This window comes from Crocuta crocuta, unplaced genomic scaffold (genome assembly GCF_008692635.1).
Source record: "Crocuta crocuta isolate KB4526 unplaced genomic scaffold, BGI_CrCroc_1.0 scaffold134, whole genome shotgun sequence".
NCBI classification, from domain to species: Eukaryota; Metazoa; Chordata; class Mammalia; order Carnivora; family Hyaenidae; genus Crocuta; species Crocuta crocuta.
The window spans coordinates 5873274-5883998 of NW_027530183.1; the positions used below are offsets into that span (position 1 = coordinate 5873274).

A 10725-nucleotide genomic window follows, 5' to 3' on the forward strand; every position below is an offset into this window, starting at 1 on the left:
GAAATATAAATATAAATATGTATATTTGAAATATATATATATGTATTATATATATATGTATACATATATATATTTCTAACAATTGAAACTGTCTTCAATTGTAACAGGTTTCTTCTGAAAATTGTGAACTGCATGCTCATAGAATTCTTAAAGGAAATATTACCTGAAGTTTTGAAGAAGTGTTTCTTATAACATTGAGTTCCAGGAAATGACTCATCAAATCTTCCAAGTCTCTAAGATTCTAAGTACTATATTAGAGGAGTAAAAATGTTCATTAAAAGAATGGGCAGGAAATATTAATGTTGATAACAACAGTTTGGGGAACCCTGTACAGGATGTAGGACTTGAGGTGAGATTTGAAGAGTAGCTAGGATCTCAGGACATACTGATGAAGACAAAGTGCATCCCAAGTGTAAGAACCAGTATAAACAATTATAAACAGATGTTATCCTTGGGAAATGGCAATGTGGGTCATAGGCAGAATGTGGACTTTGGAGTTAGATTAACCTGAATTCAAGTCTTGGGTGACCTCCTTTCAATGACCGCATCTTCACCCATGACTTCATCTAAGACTTATACTCTCCCTACCGTATGGTTATCCTTTTCCTAGCTCCAAACCAGTCTAAGAGACACCCTCAGTGGTCTTACACAGTTCTTAAACTCAATATGTTTCTAACTAAGCTGCCTGTCTTTCCTTTGAGATATGCACTTCTTTCTCTAGTCCCTATTTCAGTGAAAGCCTCACCGAGTACCCTAGTTATCCAGCCAAAACATAGGAGTCAGCTTGGATTCATCCTTTTCCAACTGTTCATACCCATTGCCAATCCCCACATCTGACACTTCATCTTCTAAGTAGATTTAGGTATTTCCTCCTCCTTTCCAGGTCTGCTACCTCTTCTTTAGTTCAGATGTCTGTTGTTTTCACCTAAGCTTCTAAGTGGTCTGTCTAACTCTACCTACACACACCCCAACAAGCTTTTGCTTTCAGCACATTCTCCACCTCAGAATAAAAACACCATCATTTTCACCAGTCTTACCTCCTATGCCCTGTGCTTAAAGATGTCCTCAAATCTTAGCATCTACATGAAAAGCCCAAGCTTCTTAATGTGGCACACAAGGCCATCCATAGTGAAGCCTTTCTTGAGCTCTACTCCCAATTCCAGCCTTAGTGAATTTCTTATAGCTATGTGTTGTACCACGTTTTTCCAGGATCCACCCAGTCCTTTGCTCATAGAAACTCTTGTACTAGAAGTTCCCTTCTCAGTTATCATCTAAGTTCATTCTTTTGTAAAGGCTCAGCTCTGGTATCACCACCCTGGGAACCCTTCTCTGAGCATATTTTCCTCTTTCTACCTTCACTTTCTTGAGAGCTCCTGTAGCATCCTGTACACACCTTTGTCATAGCACTGCCCCCAACCCACTGTGATTGCTTAGTCTTCCATTTTCTTTTTTAACGTTTATTTATCTATTTGAGAGAGAGAAAGACAGACAGACAGAGAGAGAGAGAGCATGTGAGCAGGAGAGGGGCAGAGAGAGAGGGAGGGAGAGAGAATTCTAAGCAGGATCCATCCTCAGCATGGAACCCAACATGGAATTTGGTCTCACAACTCTGAGATCATGACCTGAGCTGAAATCAAGGATTGGATGCTTAACTGATGAGCCACCTGGGTGCCTCTATCCTTTCATTTTCTATACCAGTCGAAGAGCTCTGTGAGGGAAAGAATTGAGTCTTCTCTTACTGTGTCCCTGGCATCTTGTGGGTACAGAGCAAGTACTTGTGGAATGGATTGCAATTCTCCTTACTGGTTGTACAATCTTGAACTTATCTTCTATGAACCTCACTTTAATAATCTGTGGAGCAGATTTCACTGGGCTTTTGTGAGAATAAATGAGAAAATAAATTATTATTATTGTTATTGTCATAATTATGACAATTTTGTGGTGGGAGCACAGAGTGTTTGGAAAGTTGTAGCTAGTAATAAAGTTGAAGCTGGTGAAGGAAAGGTAACAGATGTCATGCTAAAGATGCTTGGTTGAAATGTAGAGAAATGGAATAGTTCTCCTCATTATTATTCTTGAGGTTCAACTCCTATACCAGGAACACAATAGTTTTGATGAGAATTGGAGATATGGGGATGAATAGAATGGTGAAAAATTAATCCTGAATAAAATAGGGATTCAAAAAATATTTAAGTGAAACAGTCAACAGAGATCTTAATATTCACAAGCCAGGGTTATGGATTATAGATGGTATCTGTTTAATGACTTGAACATCTCCAACCACTACACTTGGCCAGCTTTGGGCATGAAAGAGAAACAGGACATACTGGGGACTCCTTGCCCAGGTATAGATATTGGAGGGAGAGAGGCATATACCCATTGCTCTTAGCCACCAAGTAGAAGCATGGATACACAATTTCTCTACCAGCTGACTGGGCCTTGTTTTGAGACTAAAGATTGATTCAGCCACAATTTTCACACAAATTAGTTTCTGCATATTACCTATGTGCACTGTCTTCACAAGGGCTCTTCTTTCTCTTTTCTGCCTCTTAGTGTAGTTTGCTTTTAAATATGAAATATACTTGTTAAGATCCTACCTGTATTCCATTAGAAATGTACCAGCTTCACTTCAGAGTCCTCTTGTCTCATAAATAAAAGCTAGAAAAAGGATTGAAAGAAAACCAGAGACATAAAGCCAAGAATATCCCTCAGTTCCCTGCTGGGCCTGCTTAAGATTTTCTCTCTCCCTCTCCCTTTGCCCCTCCCCTGCTTGCTCTCTCTCTCTCTCAAAATAAACTAAAAATATTAACAATAATAATTATTTCTCCTTAATGATTATTAATGATCCTAATGATTATGATAATGATAATAAATAATAATAATAGTGATAATAATAATAAACAAAGGCTACTATATAGTTCCAGGAAGACTTCTAAGCACTTTCCATCTTTTAATACACTTAACCTTCAAAATACCTTATGAAATTGTGTTCTACTATTATCTCTATTTTACAAGTGAGGAAACTAGAGCACAGAGAGGTCATACAACTTTGCAAAGATATACAGCTGGTAAAAAAAAAAAAAAGGAACAGTATTTATACTTATGCAGTCAGGCTCTAGGGTATGGTCTACATACTACATACTACTAAACTACTACAGTAGTTTAGTTGAGTAAGACATCCAGCTATCTAAAATAATTGTGCATGGAGGACCTGAATAGACATTTTTCCAAATAAGACATATAGATAGCCAACACATTCATAGAAAGATGTCAACATCACTAATTATCAGGGAAATGTAAATAAAAACTACAATGAGATATCACCTTACACCATCAGAATGGCTAGGTCAAAGAGATAAGAAATAACAAGTGGGCAAAATGTGGGAAAAGGATGTCTTGTGACTGCTGATGGGAATGAAAATTAGTGCAGCCACTGTGGAAAACAGTATGGAAGTTCTTCAAAATTTAAAAAATAGAAATACCTATGATCCAGTAATTTCACTACTGGCAGCATTATTTACAATAGCCAAAATAGGGAAGCAACCCAAGTGCCCATCAATAGATGAATGGATAAAGAAGATATACATATGATATATATGTGTGTGATATATATGATATAAGATAAGATATATATACAATGGACTATTACTCAGCTATGAAAAAAGAATGAGATCTTATCATCTGCAACAGCATGGATAAACCTAGAGGGTATAATGCCAAGTGAAAAAAGTCAGACAGACAAAGACAAATACCATATGATTTCACTCATATGTAGAATTTAAGAAAGAAAACAAAGAAAAAAGAGACAGACAAACAAAAAAACCCAAACTCTTAAATACAGAAAATAAACTGGTGGCTGCCAGAGGGGAGATAAGGGAGGGAATAGATGACATAGATAAAGTACACTTATGATGAGCACTGAGTAATGTATAGAAATGTTTAATTCTTATATTGTATGTCTGAAAACTAATATAACACTGTATGTTAATTGTACTTCAGTTTTTAAAATATAATAAAATTGCTTTTTCGCAACGGGTTTGCCGCCAGAACACAGGTGTCGTGAAAACCACCGCTAAACCTAATCCAAAATGGGAAAGGAAAAGACTCATATCAACATCGTCGTCATTGGACATGTAGATTCGGGCAAGTCTACCACTACTGGTCATCTGATCTACAAATGTGGTGGGATCGACAAAAGAACTATTGAAAAATTTGAGAAGGAGGCTGCTGAGATGGGAAAGGGCTCCTTCAAGTATGCCTGGGTCTTGGATAAACTGAAAGCCGAACGTGAACGTGGTATCACCATTGATATCTCCCTGTGGAAATTCGAGACCANAACACTGTATGTTAATTGTACTTCATAAAATAAAATATAATAAAATTATTCTGTTTTCATAAATATGTGATTATAATATCCAAGTTCCAAAATCAGCTCAGAAAGAAAGATAAAAGATGAATTAGGGGTTTATATGCATAGCGGAGGGACCATTGGAATGACATTATGTTATATGTGAGTAAATTTGTACTAATGATTTTCATTCAACTCTACCATCTACTGCCTGTGGGTACTTTTATTTCTTCATCTGTAAAATAGAGATAATGGCACCTGCCTCATAGCATTATAAAATTATATAAACTTCTGCAGGTAAATACCAAGTGCATAGTAAGGGTAAATAAAAGGTATCATGGAACATAGTATGTTGGTAATTTATCTATTGTCTATCATTCTATGCTTACTTCTTTGATTCTTGTGATTATATTAGGCACACCCAGACAATCTAGAATAATCTCCCTATAAAGAGACCCTAAACTCAATCACAAAGTTCTGGGGATCAGGATGTGGATATCTAGAGGAGAGTGGGAGCATTATTCTTCCTACCACAGAGACCATGATCAGATTCTGACTGAAGAGATCAGTAGTGGAAAATACAAGAACATTTGTCAAAGAAACAGAAGAAGAGAATAATAAAGATCAATAAATCATTAAGTCCTAGGCTTCTCTCCTTATAAGATTATAAATGACATATATAATATGTTTATGATAACAATATAAACCTCAGTGTTGCCCTTAAGTTAAGTCTCAAACTTTTCTGCTTTATGACAATAGACCATCCATTGGGGACCACCTAAAACAGGGATTGGCAACTGAAATGCCCACAGGGATTAGGTAGATAATATAAATGAATGAAGATTCAGGTATCGGATTAGGCAGACACTGGTAAACTGAAGAAGTTGATGGCTTGTCTGAAAGGGGCAGCCCCTCAGTTGCAACCACTTGTTGCCATACCAAATGACTCTTCAACATAATTTAGAAATCCAGATTTTTATGTGAAGTCCCTTTGTTTTAAATAATTACTCAAACATTTTAAAATCTTTGTTCTAGTCAAATTGCTAATCATCCATTTGTGACTTTTGGGCGTTATATCTCATTATTATTTATTTCCTCCCTTGCAGATACCTAATACAAAGTAAACCACAAAGTCCGAAACCCTCAGACTGAAGTCCAAACCGAGTTGGTCTTTGCTTAGAGTCCAGACAGCCTGGAAGAATCACCATTCCTCACCATCAACTTATGAGTCCCTTCTTCACTTTTCTTTTCTGTCCTTCCAGCTGGAATTCTGTCCCTGTCTCCATTTCCTAGTCATCTCCCCCTTCAAAGCCAAACTCCAGTACCACACTTCTATGAAACCTCCTAGGTGCTCCCAGCTGGACATGAGCTTCTCTCTCCCTGCTATCCCCCAGCAGCACTATTGGCCCTCTGCTCTTTTTATCTGACTCCATGCCTTACCTGGCACCTAAACAGTAAACTCCCTGAGGGTAGGAACTGTTCCTCAGCTTTAGGTTCTCTAGAACTTTGTACAAATTGTCCAATCTACATTTGTTGAATGAGTGGGCCCTGAGAGAATTAATGAGAATAGGGGAAGCTGCATCCTATTTAGGTGCTTACTAGGCAGTACGATGGAAGGTGACACAGGGGACAAAGTGGAAAGTGTGCAGACTTGGAGTCAGAGAGGCCTGGGTTCAAATTTAGATCTAGACACTGACTAGCTACATGACTGATTCAAGCATGTTGCATAATCTCAATTTTCCCAAATACCCACCTCACATTAATCAAATAAAAGACATAGCATGTAAAGTACTTAGCATAATGCTAAGAGCCTCCCTTATGTATGTGCATGCAGACACACACATACACACACATGGGTCTAATCAGAAGTTTCCAGAAACTTCTTTTCTATACCTAGCTCTCCTAAAAAATTTTATGAGACAAATTTGTAGGCAGAACTTCTTTCAACCAAACATAAAGATTGGAAAATTCCAGCAGAATAATTCCATGAACTTTCCTGGGAATTATGAAAGATTCTTTTTCATGAGATTCTCACATTTTTCCATGTCAGATTCTGCCTCTTAGCCATTATCACGTTATCCTAAGAAAAACACCCATTCTCCTCCAGTCCCCCTCCCCTCCAAAAAGAGACACAAAAAGAGGCCAAGTTTTGTGATAATCTCATTTGGCCCATTTCCTTGAAATCTTTATGTCCACCTTGTGCTTGTTTTCCTATCGATGACATCAAGGATCAGTTCCCCAACTGTATGGAGTATTTCAAGGAAACTTGCGATTCTGACCTCTGAATGCCAGGCTGACTTTCACAATTCATAGGCTGGCTTTGTGGAAAACAGCCTTTGATCATCTCAGCTGGGGGGAACTTTATTAGGAGTGCTTACTGAAGACTGTGCACACGATGTCATTTTTGCCCACCCACTGTCTATTTAAGGCAAGGTAGTGGCACATGCTTTCTTCTGACTCACGAGAGTGGTGCCTAAGGTTTAGTTTATTTCTTTTTAAAGTCCAGCTCCCTTCATAATGACTTGTCAGGGAGCAGTCCCCATCACTTAATTGTCAAAAAGCACCATACCAAGATCAAAGCAGCTGTGGGGATGGATGGGAAATATTAGGATAACAAAAAGGAAAGGAAATGAAGGGAAAGGAAAGGAAAGGAAGGGAAAGGAAAAGAAAGGAAATGAAGGGAAAGGAAAGGAAGGGAAGGGAAGGGAAGGGAAATGGAAGGGAAGGGCAAGGAAGATGGAAAGCAGAAACAAAGGAGAAAAAAAATAGGGAGGGGTGGGATTACAGCATCACTCCTGGGCATCCCCTTCTGCTCATTTGTCTCTATTAAATGTTCATAGCCATGCATCTTATACACCCAGATCTACTGGCTATGTGGGTTCTGGGGCAAGTTATGCTTCATATTCCCAGAGAGGCCAGTAGACTTTCAGGGGCTCAGCCATGACCGCAGTCTCTGGGCTTTGAATACACATTTCACACTGGGTTCTGTTTGGCCACTGCCTGGCTTCACAGCTGTGCTGATTGCTCAGTGGGGAACGCCATGTCTGTTCTCCAAAGGAATTTAACAAATTAACTATGAACAAAGTCGCTTGGACATGACATAGATTCACACATGCTGTGTCATGCCAAGGAGAAGTTTGTCAGCTTGCTGTTTTCACAGATATGAAAAGCAAATTCCCAGGACCCACCAAATAGATGGAAGCACAACTATGTTTAGAAAAGAAGGCAGGAGATGGGGTGAAGGAACAGGGCCGCACCACAGGCCAAGATGAAAATCTCTAGAAATACCCACATTAACAGGGTCACAAAAGCAGTTAATTACTGAGAGAGAGGAAAGCTTATTTTAAATAAGTCCTCACAGATTAGTGTGATATCTATTCAGAAATACACAGAATATTTCTACACAGAAATATATGCAAAGATTTAAAACCAAACAGTGAAAGAGAAACAATTGGACAGCCTGGCTGGCTCCAGGGTTTCTGTTTCGTATTTTATGTACCTCATTTTAATTCATACAATGATCCCATAAGGTACATGTTAAGTCAAGAAGATGGTGGGGGGAGACTGAGGCTCAAAAAGAAGTTAAATAGACAGAAAAGGTCACAGATTGTATGATTCCATTACATGCAATAAGTAGAATAGGTAAATCCATAGAGATGGGTTTCCAGAAGCTGAGTGGAAGGGGAATGGAGAAGGACCCTTAATGGACACAGGTTTTCTTTGGGGGTGGTCAAAATGTTTGGAACTAAATAGAAGTAATGGTCACAGACAATTGTGAAGGTACCAAATGTCACAACATCAATTTAGTTAAATTTGCGTTATGTAAACTTAACCCAAATTTAAAAAAAAGAAGTTAAATTTTGTCTAGATTTACAGTTACTAAGTTTGTAGAGTCTAGATTGGAACCCAGGTTTGGCTAAATCAGGTCCATAACAAAAGATGAATAGTCTGTAAATTCATTAGTGGTTCATATACGGGACTAACTGTATTTGTAAACATATGGTGTTCTGTTTTTAATTCTGGCCCTTGGTACATACTACTTCCTCCATATCTTCTTTCGTTAGTTCATTGGCCCCAGATATTTTACCTGATTAACTTCTCGCCCTTCAAGATTCCTTCTTCACCACTATGACCATAGCAGATCCTTGAACATTTTACTTGTTATGCTAAATTTTAACCCTGTTTGTGAGACAGAAGTTTTACCATATAGTTAAATATAAGAATACTGGTGAGGCACTTTTATTAAAGAAAGGAAAAGTTAAATGTCTTGTTTATTTTAAATCAAGAACCTAGGCAAATATGTTCAAAATAAATATCTCTGGCTGACATAAGATTATTTTTTATATGTTTTTGTATGTTTAGCTTTATTTCCCAAATTTCCTAGGTCAAATACAAATAAACATTAGATTAGAAAAAAAAATCTTTCTTAAAACCTGCTATTAACTTTAATAAATTCACAGTGTACAGACATATTCTTTAATTTTGTCATTAACCCCATTCTCATTATCCTTTGCTTTCTGAAACATCATCACCAAAAACACAAGAGAAAAAAATACATCTTTCTTCCATTTCTTTTTAAGTTAATTGCTAGTACTTCAATAGTATTTCCACTTTTTCAGCTTATAGGTAAAAATATTTAATTCATTTATCCTGAATTCTTATAAAAATACCTTCTTTTTAGCTGTCTTATGGATTTAAAAGTCCTTGTGAACTGGATTGAAATCCATCTACCACTTATAAATTGCTTATGTGGATAAACATATCCCAAAACTCCAGTCCATGTAAGAATAAAAATGCCTGTGAATCCAAACCCTCTTGAGTTAGGAACTGCCTTTTCCACCCTTCTCTTAAGGACCCACTGATGCCAATTCATTTATCCACACCAAGACTTTGACAGCCAGTGGTAGGCATTATTTCCTTCATGTTCTAGATGACGAAATCAAGCTTAGAGGAGTTAAATGGTATATGGAAGCCTCACTGCTAACACTGCCAGATTAACTCTCAACCAGTCAGGAGTGCTAATCTCCAGTCAAAAACCTCAAACACAGCCAGTGTGAGCAAGTGACATTTGTTTTTAAGAAGAGTCAGAACGTCTTCCACACACTAATAGCCTAGAAGCCTAGTCCTGTGGAGCTGTGGACAGTCTGCCACTTCCTAGTCATATTTAAGTTGAGCCCAGTCAACCTCACTAAGGCTGCAGAAGGCTGGTCTCCTATAGGCCAGGAATGGTCTTTCAAGAAGCAATGATGGTGGCAGGTTACAGACACACTAGCTAGAGATCGCAGATGACATTGAGCTGTTCATGGGGAAACTGCAGAGCCACAACTAATACTCTGCATAAATCCCTTGATTCGGCATAAATGGAATTTTGATTTATGACATTAAACCTTTAAATGAAAAAGCAGTATGTTTTTGTTTGACTTAATTTGAAGCATACTAAAATTGTACTCTATTTCTAGAAGGAGTGGATAGCAAGAATGTTCAAGGGGCTCAGCCTATTTTTTAAGCTGTCATTAGAAATGATTAATATTTAAGAGAAATCAATAAAAATTGAATTTGAAAAAAATCAATATTTAAGCAAAAGCATTACAAATCACATGACTAACATTGACACCCTTCATATATTAAAAAGGTTTGTTTTCTTGTGGCATATGGGTAATGCTACAGCTGTATGAAGCAAAATTTTAAAGTGGTGATATATTCGTATGAACCATAGAGATAAATCATTTTGAAAATCAACCTCAGTCCTTTAAGACAAAGAAAAACACTGGAGTAAATGCCAGCAAATATTAAATCTCACTGTCAGATATATATTAAATGTAAGTACATATGGATTTGTATATATCTATTTTTAGCAATCTTTCTTCCACCTCTTCTTGCTCACACGGAAGCTATATCAAAAAAAGCAGACATGGTTATTTGAAATGGCAAATATAGTTGTGTCCCATTTTAGCTGCAATAGATGAAAAGAATATCAGTATCCTTCAATTCAGAAAATATGCTATAATCACAATTCCAAAGGATTCTCCAAACAAATATATACTCTTTGTAACTGATTCTACATTTATCCCCCATTCAACTGTAGGATTTTCTCTTCTGGTGCCTGAGAACAGACCATGCATGAGCTTCGAATTCTGTATCTTCCTCTCTCTCTGACCCTCTCCTGCTCACACTGTATCTCTCTCAGAAAAAGAAAATTTTTAAATTTTTTTAAAAAAGAATTGTCAAATCACTATATTGTACACCTGAAACTAATGTAACACTGTATGCCAATTATACTGGAATTAAGAAATAAATTTCAAATGTGTTATCTCTGTTTAACAAATGGGCTAGGTCTTGGCAAAATGAGAGCTGAAATACATACTCAATTTAAAGAA

The 10725-nt window shown here is 37.3% G+C and overlaps 1 long non-coding RNA gene across 1 annotated transcript in view; it reads left to right on the plus strand.

Moving 5' to 3' along the window:
* LOC144232303 (uncharacterized) overlaps positions 1 to 6139 on the plus strand; it is a 24572-nt gene extending 18433 nt beyond the window's left edge. Inside the window, exon 3 of the long non-coding RNA XR_013335360.1 lies at positions 5455 to 6139. This is a non-coding gene — a long non-coding RNA (uncharacterized LOC144232303). The remainder of the gene's footprint in view (positions 1 to 5454) is intronic.
* Positions 6140 to 10725: the final 4586 nt, after the last annotated feature.